Genomic DNA, 16,360 nt, shown 5'->3' with positions numbered 1-16,360 from the left:
GTCTTCTGTCAGCCCAGCTTGCCTTTCTCCGGTGTTTGATTTATAGTCCAGGGAAACAGAGCAAAAACATGGGAAAATTGCAAATGAGGGTGCCAGGAGGAGCACGGGCAAGGAGACAAAAAGCGACTGATGAGGATGTGCAGATGGGTGCTTCTGCTGCTACCCTGCGGCCAGGGACAGTGTTCAGGAAGGTGATGGAGGTGGGGAAGGCACAGGGTGCATGGAAAACCAAGTGGTTTTTCTCTGGGGCTCTGGCTTACAGTCTCTGACCCAGGAGAATAAACCCTGGAGCAGGGCAATCCCTGCTCCTGCATGGGGAGAGAGGAGCTCCAGCATGGGGCGGCATCTGTTCCTAAAGGTGCAGGCAACAGCCACCAGTGCCTAGATCCAGCAAGAGCACGGCACCCAGCAGCCAGACCTTCAGCTGGTGCAAATGTGCCCCGTCCCTTCTGCTTCAGGGAGTTTGTCCTCTTCCATGGCCGTGTCTGCAGCCCGACGTGGGGACGTGCAGGCAGGATACGCAGCCCCACAGCTGAGAAACCACGGGGTGCTGCCTGCGCCGAGAAGCTGTCCTTGCTGGTAGAGGCTGCAGCTCTGCAGGACGCTATTTTCATTACCGTGTCTGAGGCTCGTGATAATTGAAAGCTGTTCCACCCGGGCCCGCTGCCTCCCCAAACTGCAGGCGCCTCTCACTCATCGTTCCTCCTGCCAACCCGAAACCTGGGAGGGACGTGCAAGTGCCAAGAAAATCGCCCCTGATTTTTGGTGCCTTTCACTGCAAACCTCACGAGAGCAGGGCTGGGATGGGGTCTCATGTCCCTGGGATGTGGGACCCTGCCTGCCCCCACAGCGGAGCAAACTGGGGCATAGGAGCAGCCGTGTGCAGGGGAGGGAGAACCTGCCCAATGGGTTCCTGTAATCCTCCCCAAAATTCAGGGAGAAGATGAGAAATGCGGATTTGGGTTAGTTTGAAATGAAAATTAAACTACTGAGTTGTTTCATCCCCTCGCACTGAGCAGCATAGGAATTCCTGAGGAGGTTTTGAGGCAGATGCTGCCCCTTTAATCTGGTGTTTTGGCCAGTTATACACACGCGCGCTCGTCCTGCTTGGATTACACTTCTGCTTCAAGGATTACAGTTCAAATCCAGCAGTGCCTTTAATGCCCGGCACTGGGCAAAGAAGCTGACATTAATATATTTCAGGAGAGCAAAAACACAGACGGAGGGTGAGTCATTATAAAGTATGATGTAGGATTATAACGCGAGTTGGAGAAATCAGACGTACTGGTGCATTCCCAGCTGTGTGTTTTTCTTGGGCCACGTCACCCACTCGTTGATCGGGTTTTGGATTCTAGATAATTATTTCAGGGAAAATGCGAGGAGCGGAGCTGCGGAGGGATGCTGCTACGGTGCGCCGTGCTTGCCCAGGGGCTCAGCGCACAGCCAGGATGGGGCTCAGCACAGCTCCTTGCCACACAACGAACCCCAGTTGGTGGCCTCCTGATCTACCTGGTGGTGAGCCACCAGCACAGGGGTCCCTGCGGACAGACCAGCAAACACCAGCATCCACAGGTTTTCAAGAGGAACTGGGTTTGGGTTCTGGGGGCTGTGTTTTAGTCAATTTAACGTCTAGCTGAAGAGACGAAGGTGCTGTCTATAAAGACACATGCATTAATGTGTATACAAATCACATCTAAAGATTAGATTATTCAGGATGCCCTAGAGCATCCCTATGAACATAAATTGCCACAGTTGCATAAACAACATTTCTTGTTGGCAGTGCTCAAGATGTGGGTAGATGGTTGCAGGAGATTAAATTATGGGGGCTTCATGAATTACCATTCATCAGCAGACGCTATGCAGAATCTTAAGATGTAAAGGACAAAATAAACAAAAGAAAGCAGTTCTTTTCAGTGTCCGGACATCTCAGGGAGGTCTGTGTAAGTAATTAATCAAGTAATTCCCCATCTCCTGCATCAAACCTTCTGCTTGATGCTGCGCAAATCTGACAAAGCACAAAATTGCTCCTGTTGGCTAAAGAGGTGTAAGTTTATAAAATCGGTGTTGCCTTGAGCAGTAAATGCCAGCTGGGAACTGTAACCATGCAGCCAAGGAACCATCACGGTGAGCGGGGAAGGACCCCCAGTACCAAAGCCTGATTGCCACGGGTGCAAGGGGAGAGGGGCATTTTGGTGCCTGTGGGCTTTCCGGATGGGTTTCAGTGAAGGGTTAAATCTCTGCTGGCAAGGCATCCCCTCCACCCTCACCCCATGAGGAGAGGGTGCTAATTGAACAGGCTGAGAGGGTACCTGATCAGCAAAAGAAACAGGTGAGAAGGAAATTGGTGAGAAAGGAGGCTAATTAGCTCCCGCTTGGCATAAGCAATGAAATACCCCCCCCAGATGCAGAGCCTAGCTCCTGGGGGTGGGAGTTTGCCTCTGACCAGAGAGCTGGAGCTGTGCCTGGGCCCAGGCTGCAGGGGGTGATTGCTGTTTGATAGTCGGACCAAGGAGGAGCCCCGCGTCTTGGTGAGTACCTGGCATCTCCACTGTCTGTGTGACCTTGGCTGTGTCGCTTTGCTTTTCTTGCTCGATTTCTAAAGCTGGGCAGAGATGTGGGAGCCCTTGTCTGGAGGGCGCAGCCCATAGACATTGGTTCTGCTGGTGCCTGCCTCCTGAGTTTGGGGGTGCCGTGTCAGGGAATGAACTGGGCCTCTCCGGAGCCACCTCTGATGTCCATCCTCCAGCCTTTGATTGCTGGTGGTGATGTGGCCTTAAGGGATAGGTGAGGGCTGCCTCTGCAGCAGCAAGGTGGGCTGGCTTCTCTCCAGTCTGGGTGTGCATTCATCACCAGCAAGGTCAGAGCAGGGACACCCAGGTGCTGAGCACATTGTGTGTACATCCCCGTGGTGCCAGGCTTCCAGCCCATTAGCAACAGCCTGTGCTAAATGCACCCCAGCTGCCCTTGGCAGCATCAGCCTAGGCATGGCATTAAACCCTCTCTTAGTTGCATTTAATAACACTGTGAGTGCTTTTACTCTTGCTCAAGCTGTAGGGTTCTCTAAGACTTGAAAGCAGCTCGGAGTTAACTTGCACAGGCTCCCTGGACTGCTCATTTCTCTGGATGGGCCCTGGGATGTCACAGGAACCAGCTCTGTGTTTGTTCGCTCCTAGTAACACTCAGCCGGGCTCCAGCAGTCCCTGTGCTGGTCCAGGCACCCCACTGGTAGAGATCAACTGCGCTCACCTGCGTGTCTGAGAGCCCAGTCCTTTTATTTCTTCTGTACTTTCAAGTAAAAAGAGCTGAAAATGGCTGTGCCATCGGAGAGTGGAGGGAGTTCAGTTGAGGACTCTGTCTTCAGTCATCTTGGCTGAAAAATCACTCTGGGTAAACTTTCTATTTCAGTAGACTTAGGAAAGCAGAAACTAAACTGCTTGGGGATTTTAGATGGTGGCAGAGGTCAATAAAATATTGATGAGGCCTGCCATCTGCATCTCTCAGATGGATGGGGAACAGGAATGCCAATGGGGCAGCTTACCTACATGCCAAAGGCAACAGAGATTGCTGTCTTGTTTAGATGGACATCCATCCTGCAGCACTGCAGCTGTTCCCAGGGAAAGTGTGGCTGGGTTGACACAAAAACAAGGCAAACCACAGAGTCTGCAAATTTTTTTCCTGTTGTGTTTTTCTGCTCAATAACAGGCAGGTGAGAGGCAGCCCTGGGAGCACCCCACGGCAGCTGTGTGCGGGTCTTGCCATAGCTTAATTTAAATGGGGTTGTAACACACAATTAAAGCAAAGGACTGGAGGGGATTGTTTCCCCATAGATCTGATGGTGATGTGGGACCAAGGAAGAAATTGTAATGCAACTTTGATGCTCTAGGATGTTGAGCCAGGACTGCTCGGAGCTGCTCTGTGTTGGGGCCGTCTTCCTGCTCCCTGAGACCTGTCCCAGGGCAGTGACCACCAGCCCTTTAGTGGCACATGGCACTGCAAATAGTAGCAGGTCCACCTAGTGGAATAATTAGGCCCAAACAATTTGAGAAGCTGTGTACAAATTAAATCATTAATGGCAATCTCAGCCTTGGCAGTCTGGCAATGAAATGTTCTTGCCAAGACAAAACTTAGAGCAGAGCCTAGTGCTAGGAAAATGCGAGGCACTTTGTTTTCACAGATGAGGCAGAGAGTCCCTGGGAGAATTGGGTTCCTTGCTCCTGCTTGGCTTTGTCTATAGGCAGAGTTGAAAGAGCAGCCCTCTTTGCAACATAAAGACAGATCTTTCTCAGTTTGTGTGCTCGCTTGATGTGGCCTATGGCTAAGAGTTCCTGCTACAGCCAAAGGAGACGTTCAGATCTGCCTCCAGAAGGCAACTATAAATAGCCTGCTTTGATGTATAAAGATGTTAAATGGATAACAGTGGAAGGAAAACAACAAACATACTGTTGAAAGGGTTTACAGCTTAGAGTTCCCAAGTGCACAGCTGAGCAGCAGCAGAAACGAGGCTGGCTTGAAGCTGTGTGCTGCTGGAGAGGGCACTCGATGGGGGCCCTGCAGAGGTGGAGAGCAAATCCCCTCCCAAATCCCCTCTGGCCCTTACCCAGCTTTGGGATGGGGCTGGGTGGGGACAGAGGGAATCAGCAGTGGCATGGGATTTAGATGAATAAACTTGTCTTACTGCTCATGTGAAGATTTCAATGCAGAAGCAAGACTTTAGCAAAATATTAAGTGTGTGGTCCTGTTTTTTTTAAGGTGACCTCTTTCTAGATAGAAAGCCAAGTGCTTGCAGACTGTGCTGTGGTGGTGGAATTAAACCCAGGAGCCACACAGGGCTTGGGTGATCCCAGTTCTCCCAGGGGAGACAGGAGCAGCCTGTGCTGACCTACTGGTGATTCTGGTGAGTGTTTTGGCAGCATCTCTTCCAGCTCAGGAGCAATGAAATGCTCTTATATGGCAAGCTTCTGCAGCAAGGAGCTCAGTAGGAGGGTTTTTTGCTAAGTTCTAATCCAAAATTACATGTCAGATTTCATTCTTTTTTTGGTTTTGTCACCAGATTCCCAGCTTGGCAATTAAGGGAGCACTGCCTTCTGCTTTTCTGAAATTCATGTACATCTTTCTCAGTCTAAATCTGATCTGGGTTTACAAGAAAGTCCAGCCAAAAGCAGTCAGTTTGGAGGATACTTTCTTCTCTGAGAAAATCAGTTCAAATACCACGATGTGTGCAGGAACCTTTCTCTGTTTCCTCTGCAAATAGGTGTCTTTAATGCATCAAGTCTTGAATATAGAATGAGCTTTTCTGTTCTTCTCCCCAAATCTTGTGTTCCTGTCAAGCCTGCAGCAGGTGAAGACATGCATCTTCTCTGCATGCTTTAAAAAAAACATGTCTGGTGGGCTGCAGAGCCCAGGTGGTTGTGTTTTACCTCTGAAATGATGCATTTTCTTTCCCATAGAGGTGGCCATGTGTTTCCAAACCCCTTTCAGGCTTTCTTTAACCTTTTCTAACTTCCCACTAGCAGGGCCTGCTCTGTTATTTCCAGATTGGGTTGGCATTTTAGCAGGAAAATAGCCTTTCTACAAAAATCATGATTTTTTTGGCAGCAAAAAAATGGATTTATTGAATGAAAGAATGGATCTTGCCCCTTTGGGATGGGGAACAACAGTTTCCTGATGCCTGTGGGACCGCTGCTGCCCAATTTCCTTTCTGCCTTCCAAAGAACCTGGTGGGCAACTCACAACCAAAAACCAGCTCCTTCAAAAGAATATAGTTTCTTTGTGGAATGATTTTCTGTAAAATATTCTACCTTTCTTATTTTGCTCCAATTCAGAGCAAACAAATACAAATAAATCAACTCCAATTATTTCCCCCTCTGTATTTTCCCTAGGGCTGTGCTGCTATTATGTGCAGATAAATAAATTAGCTTAAACAATGGTAAATTGTCCTGAGCTGCCTTTTATTATCAGAAAGTTGTGTTGGCAACTAGATAATTTGCTGATGTTATTTTACGTGATCTTAGTTTCTGCATCTATTCATGAGATTATTCCAAATGTTATACTGGTGCATTTAAATTAAGCATGAAAGCCTTTTAGGGCTTTTTGCAATGATTGCTTATTTATTTTATTATCAATAATAAATTTAAGCCAAAGCTGGGAGTCCCTGTTTTCAAGGACAGTAAAATGCAGAGGAGAAGCTGGTGGCACATAAAGAGTAGCTCTTTAGGAACAGAGCTGAGCCCGTGGAAAAGCTAAAAGGAAACTGAGTTGAGATTTATGGTTCTTTCCTGTTTTTTTCTGGTTTTAAGCAAACTGTTATCGCCTCTGGAATTCATGTCCATGCTTAATGAAATGGGAAGGGTGATCTTGTCTATATTGTAATCTTGTTGCTGTGCTATGTGGGGAAGTACTTAAACACCTTTGGTAGCACCAGTGGAAAATTGTACATCGTGGTTATTCTTAATGACAAAATTCTGTCTCTCTGTAGAGAGCAACATTTGCAGCCACCACTTTTTTCTGGTATTTTTTACAGTACTTAAATAATTAAATTTATGTTGCAGTTCTGTTTTTATGCAACTAATTGGTTTCGTTTTCCATCCAGACTTCCTAGGGAGAGGGAAGGAATAGAGACAAACCAGTTCTTGTGCTTTGAAACTCTAAAACAGAGCTAAATACATTTTTTTTCCTAAAATGAGCATCCTTGCAGGGTGTCTGCCCTGGGAGTCAAGTGGTGGTGGTGGGGTAAGGAAAGTGGGCGTGGGGGTGCTGGGGAGGGCCTCCTGTTGCAGCCTAGAAATATTTTGCTGTGCTGGGCTCATGCTTCATTTCCCTGGACAGCCCAACTGCCCAGCTCACTGGGCAGCCCCCATCAGTGTGCTATGTGACTGAGAAATCGATTAATTGATCAGGGAGACTACAGCCTTTCTTCCTCTGTCTTAATTAGGCTTGCACTACTACTCCCCTCCTGGCACAGAGTTTCCAGCCCCATGAAGCTGCGTTACAGCAGCAATAGTTCAAAGGCAAGGATGTCCTTAAGATGGAATTAAAGTAATGAGAGAAAAGTCAATGCCCAAAATTAACTCAGAGATGGGTGATGCTGATGTGCGTCAAGGATTTCACACCCTCACGAGCTGCGTGCAGCTGGGTGGGTGGCTTCCCAGGCACCCAAAAAAGCGATCCTCGAGTTCCTGAGCTGGAAGTCTGTCCTTCTGATGGTTGTTTCATTCGAGCAGGACAACGTGAACGAATCTTATTTGCCCTAGAAGAAGTTGACTCTTCAGGTCTCTCCTTCCCACACACTAGCTGGGTTTCCATGCGTTAGCAGCTTCAGCAGGATGTGTAATGAAACACCTAATGTATTATGACAAGTAACGTTTTTTTTCCAGTGCGGTAGCTAATGTTCTTTTCTTTTGCATGTGTGCTTGATAAAATCCTATGCTGGTTTGTTTTTCAATTACTAGACAGTTTCAGTGACAAGGAAGTTGCTTCTAACATTTTCTAGTAGAATCCTTATTATAATAATTATTTAAAATTAGAGGGTGAGTGGAAATGCTCTTGACAGTGAGGGATTGTTAATGCTGATTAAAGCCAATGACAGCACAGGCAGGTATTAATAGACTGTTCCTTGCACACTTCTCTCCCAGCCTTTGTCCTGGCTTCTGTAATTTGCTCTTTCCATTGTGCTGCTCTCCAGGACACTAAGCAGGAACTTTGTACTTCCAGCTGAGGGATTATTACAGAGCACAAGTTGCTGATCTTGCAGAACTGGTTAGTGTAATGTCTCTTGCAAGCTACTTGGGGCAATCCTGGTTCTCTCTTAGTCCCACCAGAGACATCCCTCCAGCTGCAGGAGCTGATGCTCTGAAGGAACCCATGGAGCAGTTCACTGTGTTGGCCACAGCAGCAGTAACTTGTCCTGTGCTCACAGCATTTGTTGTTCAACACTTATTTGGCCTGGAGTGATTCAGTGTGGAGTGGTTTTTTTTGCAAGACTTTCCTGGGATCCTGCAGGCCCAATGCATACTCATGCCATGCAACCTCTGCCTCCTGCTGCTGCTGGATTTGAAAATGCAGCTGCTGAATTAACAGGTCCAAACACATTTGAAAGCATAACTTGCTGGCTTGTTTTCCTCTCGAGTCTGACTCCTGGGTTTGCAGTCTCTAACTTGAAGTAGTGGCTCATCTCAGATACTGCCATGTATTATGGGCTGATCTGATCTAGTGACACCTCTTCCTTGTGCAACCAGTGCTATTTTATCAGGGCAGGAAAGCAGACTCCTTTATCTCATGGAAGTAAAGCCCATAGCCCTGTCAGAGAGGACAGCAGAGCTGTAGTTCAATGGACAAGGGGGGGAATACATAACGTGGTCACTGCTTTAAGAGCCTCCTAAATAAGGACCTGGGGACTGAATTGTCTCAGTGCAAGGTGGAAGAGACTGATCTGAAATTGCCTGGTGCACTGAAAAATGAGGTATGTGCAGACAGAAGGCTTGGGTGAGAGGTCGAAGTGCTGAATCGAGTGCAGGTGCTGCTGGAGCTGGGGATGATGAGGACAGTGAGGAGCAATTCCACTGCTTGGTGGATTTCATTCCCTCGGTGATGAGAGGGCTGAGAGGTGTGGGATGGCAGGGCTGGGGATGGAGAGGCGGTGGGCATGTGTGAGCCTTGTGGAGAGAACACAGTGGGCAGGGTGGGGAGTGGGAACGCTCGTGGGAAATGAAGCAGCTCTTGTTTGTGAAACGGGGATGAGCCTGAGGAGCTCAGAAAATGAGACAATTTTTAAAGGTTGGCACTGAGAAAAATCTGCAAGAAATCTTCATGCACTGCTGGGCACAAACTTTTTGCTGGTATAACAAGCCATTAAGGGCAGGGTGAACTTGTGCTTTTAGTATTGACTTCTGCCGAGCAGGCTCGCGTTTCCCTGCAATCAGGCAAGAGCTACAGCCTCATGCTAGCCCTGAGAATCCAGCCTGCATCAGGACTGCAGGCTAGGATGCACTCCCACCTTTCTGACCACTTCTGGGTCTCAGTGCTGAAAAAATGTGGTTTTAAAAAAAATAACAATATGCTGATGCCCAAGATGCAGTATGGCTCAAGACAAATGTTGGGATCTTTAGCAACAGGGTTTGCTTCTCAAGAACTTGGGCTTTGTTGTAGAGAAACTGTGTGCATATATTTAAATACATGCTGTCATGTAAAAAACAAGGGATGGGTTAGGAATCATAGCTATTAAAGCCTGTAAAAGTGACTGAAGAGGAGTCTCTGAGTAGTACAAACTAGCTGTATAATTTGAACTGTCTGGCTCTTTGTAACAGCTCTAAGCCAAACATCTCCCTTGTATTTGGACAGGGGGTTGTTGTAAGCACAGATGCTCGCTGGTGAGAATAAACTCAAAAGCATGGTTAATGAGTGGTAGAAGATTTTACTTGTTTTTCCAATTTTGCTTTCCTGCCCCGAACTCCCTGGGGAGCTGGAGGGGCAGCAGGAGGGGTGGCAACGTGCCCTTCCCAGCCCCGTGAGCACTGATTTCAAAGCAGCTCACTACAGGTTCAGCCTCCTGGAGCTGAGATTTGGCCTGGGATGTGTCTTTTTCATGTCACAAGTAGTATGGGCACACGGGAGCAGAAAATGTGCTCCTGTTCCTGCAGACATTTTTTTTAAAAAATGCTGTTCTGTCTGTTGCTTGCAACTTATTTACAAGGACAACTGTGCTCTCTGCCTGGGTAACTTGGGACTTCGGCTGGGGCTTGGTTGTTTGCTCATTAAGATCCTGGGTTTCTGGTGTTTGGTGGCTTTAGTGTGCTTAGGCAGGGGAGTGCGATGTGCTGCTGCTGGAGATGACAAAATAAAGGTGCAGCATTTAACTGTGAGGAAGAAGTACTAAGCCTAGATTAAATGCTGTTTGTATGTGAAAGCCTCATTTCAGCAAGAGCCCATTATGTATCCGTTGAATGAGTGATGGCATTATGAAAATTCAAACTGGTTAATCATATGGAGCTGCTGAGAGGAGAGGAGCTGATCCCCCAGAAAGGCAAATTAAATCTCACAGTCCACAAAGGCCCTGTAAGGAGGAGTGTGCTTTTCTGCCTCCCTTGTGCAGGCAGTGGGAAGCGAAGCGGGGAGGTGCAGGAGGGCAGGGGCATCCTGGTGCCTTCCAGAGCAGGGAAGCAGCCCCTCTGCATCCAAAACACTGTTGTGGCTGCCATGGGAAATGCGAGTCCCTGTGAAGGAGAGCTTATGTGATTTAACATGATGCTCCTGGAATGAGGTGACATTTTCCAAAGGTAGGGTGCCTGCTTCCCGGTGTCACCTTGGTTTATGCTCCTTGGAGATGAACTTTCCATGCAATGCACCTGGGTTTGCCTGTCCTGGGTTGGCTGTGGGTCTGTCCTCCTGCTCTGCCCTCGGGGCTCTCCTCTATCTCCTTGGCTTTTTTAGTAGCTAAATAAAAACAGAGCTGTCACCAGAGATCTTCCTTGAGGGCCTCCTGAAATCCAAATTAGTGGTGTCATCTGTGACAGTCTAGAGCCTTACCCCCAACCTCTGTTTAAAAAAAAAAGGAAAAGGTTAAAAATAGCCTAAAAATAAACATTACCTGATTACCTGCAGAAGTTGGACTGCATGGGACCATCCTCCGCCTCTCTCCTGCTGTTAATATTTCTGTTAATCCCCAAATCCTTCCTTTTTGACTAGCAGTTCTGCGTTTAAAATTTCTTATGGAGGCTTTGGGGCATCTTGGCTGCCTTAAAACAAATAATTGGCAGAGATTGTTTGCCATGGCTGAAGCTCTGATGCTCAAATTAAGGCACAAATTGATCCCTGTGGGGAACTGTGGGCTGGCTGAGCAGCCTTTGGGGATGAAACCTCCCTTCTTGGCCACGTGCTGCACCCCTGGGCACAGAGCAGAGATGATAACAGCGCTTTCCATCCTAAAACTCCCCAAGCTGGCCAGAATTCTGCAGTTTCTTTGCTTTGGCTGGAGCACTTGCTCCAGGAGTCAGGTGCCTTCACAAGCTAGGATTAAAAATAAATAAGCAAACTTCCTCCCCTCAGTTCCAGCTACCAGTGTGTATAATGAAAAAGGAATTTTACACACGTCCTTCCATGGTCAATATTCATCACTCCACGCCTTCCTGCTGACCCACAAACATGCCCACAAGACACCCTCCAGGGCAGCAAAAGCCTGGAGGCTGCGGGAAGCTCAAGCAGAAATGTCTCTCCCCCCTTCTCAGCTCTTTCTGTATGAAAGGAAGAACAGCTTTCCCTTCCCCCAGCCTGGGATATTAATAAAAAACCTGGATCCCGGCCAAAAGCCTGCCTCCATATCTTGCTGGAGGAGATTACTTCGAGCTCATCCTTCTGTGCAGCGATGGCCCAGCACCACCTCCGGATGACTGCAGCCCTCGGGAAGGCTCTGCTGGGCAGGGGGAGCCTCCCTGCTGGGGTAGGGGAGATGCTGGGCAGAAGGCAGAGGGGTGAGCCAGGTTGCTGCCAGGGGACCAGCGAGGACAGAGCTCCCTCCCTGCTCAGCTCTGAGCTGGTGGCTTGCACTGCTCTGCGGTTTCATTCGTGCTGTTCCTGCAGCACCATCTTCTCTCCTTGCGGAGCAAAACATATTGTGCAGCTCAAGCCGTCAGTGCTAATGTTTCCCATCTGTGAGAGCAGAAGTAGCAGAAGTCAGCTCCCTTGCCCTTTGAGACTCACCAGCTCTTTGCCACTAGGAATGGCAGAGAGATTACAAGCCATTAGCAGGAGGGTTTTTGTCTTGTAAGGGGAAAACCATGAAGGAGAGACACAGCTCTTGCATATTTTTAGCAGCTGAAATGAAGCTTCAAATGGATGCTTCTGCAGCTCTGCACTGAGCCCTTCTTTTGGGTGCTGTCAGTTAATGGGCTGCAGAGCTGTGGCCAGGGATGCTGTGGAGCTGTTCCTTGTCCTGCTCCCGATGTCCCCATCCCCAGGGATCAGTGTGCAGCACCTGCAGCACAGGGGCTTCTCTACCTGCAGGAGCAAGAAAGGCTGAACTTCCAGTAAGTGACTGAATGTGTTTTACCAACCTAACACAGGTGGGTTGCAGGGGATTTCCAGAGGTGTGGTGGAGCCCACCTGAATCAGACTACCAGTTTCATACTCAGGTAATTCTCTTCTCATGCACATCTATTTCCTTCTCTTGTTTTTATACTTGCATATGCAGGGGGTTAGAAGAGTGAATATTTGTCTGTAGTCCTCACTCTTGCAAAAGAAAGACCCCGGAATGAGTTTAGAGATGCTTTCAGAAAGGCTCATCTATCCCACAGGATGCTAGCAGGCAGCTCCCCTACAGACAATCAGCTCTGGGACCCCTAAATCAGCTTTGCAGAAGTTTTAGCATCTACCCATTGTTTATTTCATTGCAAGATAGATTGCATCCTTCCCCAGCATGGGGAACTTTGCAATTCAAAGCTGGCTGTTCTGGCTCTGCATAGCCTGACTTATGAGGTGTGCCATGGCCTTATCCTCAGATCTTCCTTCCCCACTCGCTTTCACTTTACCAGCTGGAGGTATTGTGACTGAAATGTTTGGAAGCCCATTCATCACCATCACTACAAAGAAACTCTGGGTTTGAACATCCCCAGCTATGTGTTGGGTCAGGAAGAGCCACATGTTTCAAGGAGTTTTTCCTGTGTTTTTGGAGGAAGTGATGAAGTGGTTGTTATTGCCTGGAGGCAGAGGGCATAAATCAGGGCTGTGGAGTTGGCTGTTCCTTATAATAGGAAACAAAATTGTAGGAGGATGAGACCTAGGAGGCTGCAGAGGAGCTTGATGAGAAACATGCTCCAAGAGGAGAGCTTGGGAGAGCACCACTCTCCTTCAAGTTTCTCTTGCCAGTGGTGCACATTTTCTTCTGGTAAGCAAGGGATGGATCTCATGAAAGACTGAAGTTAGCAGCCCTCACCTAAGGTCAGAAGCCTTTAAAAACTTTTTTTAAAACCTGCCGGCCCTGTGGTGTCTCTCATCCCTCTTGGATGTTGAGATCAGAGTGAAATCCTGCATGAATCTCCTCCATTCTTCACAGACCTGGGAAGAATCATGAGGCAAAACCAGCACGGCTTTTCTGACCTCCTTCTGGCTGCATGAGACACAGCAATTTCAGATAATTCTTGAAGGGGTGTTGCCAAGTCTTGTTTTAGATTCCTGACTTAGCTGTGTGTAGTTGGAAGGCAGAGCAAGGGAATGGGCAGGACCCAGTGAGAAGCTGAGAGCTTCTAAGGCAGGCATCAGGCACAGGAAGGGGCGGAAAAAGAAATGAACAGAGTGAAGGGTCCAGAGATCACCCGGATAGAGGAAAGCAACATGAACAGGGTTTGTTGCTTCTGTGGAAGAAAAGGCTGAAGGGAAAGGCAGTTCACCAGATATGTTCAAATTTTCCATGGAGAGGAAGAGGCTTCTATTTTCTTTTTTTTTTTTACAAGTTCACTGTGCTCACAAAGTGATAGGCTTAAAATAGCAGCAGAAGAAATTCTGGAGGAGAGATCAGACAAACATCTGTCAGGAGTGGTTTTGGTGGAGCTGATCTTGCCTGGAGGAAGGGAAATGGACTCGATTTTTTTTCAAGGTCCTTCCACCCTGTGTCCCATGACTCAGAATAGCCCTCTGGAGGCATTTACTGCTTTCAGTTCTCTTCTGTCTTAAGATGATTAAGGTCTCCACTGAGATTTTTGAGTTAGATGCCTACAGTTAGGTGCTATGAAGGGTTCCCAAAAGATTTTACAACTTCATTTTCCCTTCACAAAAGACCATATGCTTTAAGGAATAGGGTGGAGTCCTGCCTTTCAGGCAAAGAATAGGTGTTTTATTTTTGTGAGGGAGGGAAGTGTATACATTGCATGTCTCTGAGGCATTAGCTTTGTAGTGAGTGGACATAGATGAACATGCAGAATGAAGACTAGGCCAGTTCAAAACTCAGGACGCAGGCCAGTTAAAGTGCAACTGCACTGAAACGTCAAGCAAAGTAGCACATTTTTTCCCCCACTGTTTCATAAGCAAAATGCCCTGAAAGGTTAATGAAAGTGCTAGGCAAATGCAGCCAGAATGAGCATTGTGAGGCCAGATGACAAAAACAGGAGCTGACACTTTCCAACAAGCTCAACAGTGAGAATTTGTTTAAATGTAATTAGTTGGTATAAAAAAGACCAAAAATCCCTCTGGAGCCAAGGCCCTGTGACTATTTGCTGTGCCTTTAGATTGAACCAATACATCTTGCTGCATTCAGTTAGGAGGGAGGAAAAAACCTCTCTCATTTCCTTGGAGAGATGGATGAAGGAGCAGGAGATGGAGGCTCCTGCGGGAGATGTGAAGGGTCACACCACGATCAACCACTGCCTCTCTCGGTGACCTTGAGGGAGGCTTTGAGCTCTCAGCATTGAGGTTACCAGGGCATCAAGTGTGCAACATCAGTATTCCCAAGGCAAGCTGTGATGTTTCAGTATCGTTTACCAAAGAGCACTTGGTCCCACGTACAAAGTGCTCCAGGGAGGCACATAGTGCCATGGTCACCAAGCTCGGTTCCCTGAGGACCTGCAGCTCTGCTGGCAAGCCTTGTTGGTGAGCATGGGGGCTTTGTCACTCTTGCAACCGCTCTTCCATGTGAATCTCAGCTGGACTTTTGAGGCCAGGTCTTTCTCTTTTCCCAACTTCTCCCCCTTTTGCTCTGTCCCTCCAGGTGAAGGGATGCACCTTGATGGCTCTTTCTCATGTTGCAAACCTCTTGCTTTGATCCCTGCACCAGGAAAAGCCCATATGGGATGGAAAAGGCACCCAGATTTCTGGGTTTCCCTGCTGCTGCCCAGGGGATGGTGGCTGATGGAGTCAAGGAAAACAAATTGCCTTGTTGGAGCAGGTGAAAATCTTCAGGAGCAGATGGCACAATCAGCCTTCTCATTATTTTTATTGCCTTCAGAATGGGAGAAAAGTGAGTGCTTCAGGGGCTGGAGCAATCACAGGCTGACAAACAGGTGTTGGACTCTCTCAGACACCTGGGATGATGCCATAGCTTGGGGAAAAGGGATGCAGGGTGGCACAACATGAAGGGATGGGACAAGATGTCACATAGCTGGTGTCCCCTTGGCCAGGAAGGAGGGTTCTTCTGGCAGGCCATGAGGACAGCTGTAAGCTGAGGAGGGTGGGGAGTGTTAGGAGGAACACCCACGGAAGATTTCAAGGAAAGACTCACTGGTTATGTCTGTCATGCATTTAGAGGGGGTTTAGGGAAGCAGTGTGCATCCCCTATAGCATCTCTTAACCGAAAGCACAGCACTTCTTGGTGATGCTGTTAACCTGTGTTTTTGTTAAATATTGAAATACAACCACCTCCCTCTTTCCCTTGTACTCTTCTCCCCCTCCCCCTGAGCAATGGCTTGAAAATTGTGTGTTATGGACAGAAATTAAAACAATTTCTTTCTGGAGCCTTTCATCGTTAACTGCTCATCATTTTGGAGTGCCTCCTAAGGTCAAGAGCATTTTGTCAGAGTCATTCATCAGCTGAGCATTTGGTGCATTATCTGGGGCTGTCTCTCAGGGAAGCCAAGGTTGAGCAGTAATGCACAAGTGAGGTGACCTGCTCATTACTTTTGGAAACACTTTTTGTCAATGAATGCCCCTTAGTGAGCATTTAATTTAGATTTAATAAGGCTTCTAATGTTTGTTTAAAAGGACGCTATACCTTCAAGGTACTTGTCATAATTGGAAAGAGGATATTTTCCTGCACTGTTTATTAATAAATCCCTGAGAAGGAGGAAATTGCAATTAGCTCCTCCAATATCTCCTCTGGTACCCAGGAGGATGGCTCTTGCAATTGCAAGTCCCCAGTCCCAGCCTGCACCCAGAACTGGGAAAGCCTGGACTCGATCAGGGCTTGGGTGCACATCGGATCTGCTGCACCAGCTGCCCTCTGCATGGGGAGCTCCTCAGACCTCGGTACCCGCAGGGCTTATTTCCACCCACGAGGCATGGATGCGTTTACCCTGCCTTAGCCCAAGCCCTCCTTGTGCCACGTGCACAGTGGAGGAGCCAGGAGGGGAGGCACTGGCTCGCATCTATTTTGGATCTGTCTCCACCTGCACCTTTTCCTAGACTGCCTCCTTCCATTCGAAAGGCAGGTGTAGTGTCAGGAGATACTTCGTAGATGCCACGAAAAAACTAAGTGATCTTTGCACAAGATGTGCCGTAGAGTATCAAAGACTCATCATCTTTTTATTTCTCTTCGGATATGTAAAAACTCTCAGACTCAAGCAAATGGAAGAAAAAAAATGCTTTTATGTACTTTCTCAGCCAGCACCCCTGACAGATTTGTACAGCAAAGAAACAGAGTGGTGTCAAGGCTGCAGTTAAGAAC

General features: G+C 47.8%; 1 long non-coding RNA gene across 2 annotated transcripts; it reads left to right on the top strand.

Annotated features, from left to right (window-relative positions):
* Positions 1-2,058: 2,058 nt before the first annotated feature.
* On the top strand, positions 2,059-16,071 carry LOC106040749 (uncharacterized). Of its 2 annotated transcripts, none has more exons than XR_007160599.2 (3): positions 2,059-2,528; positions 4,750-4,894; positions 14,690-16,071. It is a non-coding gene; the product is annotated as an uncharacterized lncRNA (long non-coding RNA). The 2 variants fall into 2 exon arrangements; XR_010826084.1 differs by lacking the exon at positions 14,690-16,071 and adding an exon at positions 5,051-5,288.
* The last annotated feature ends 289 nt before the right edge of the window (positions 16,072-16,360 follow it).

Source organism: Anser cygnoides, chromosome 20 (assembly GCF_040182565.1).
Source record: "Anser cygnoides isolate HZ-2024a breed goose chromosome 20, Taihu_goose_T2T_genome, whole genome shotgun sequence".
Taxonomy (NCBI): Eukaryota; Metazoa; Chordata; class Aves; order Anseriformes; family Anatidae; genus Anser; species Anser cygnoides.
This window is presented reverse-complemented; position numbering and strand designations above follow the sequence as displayed.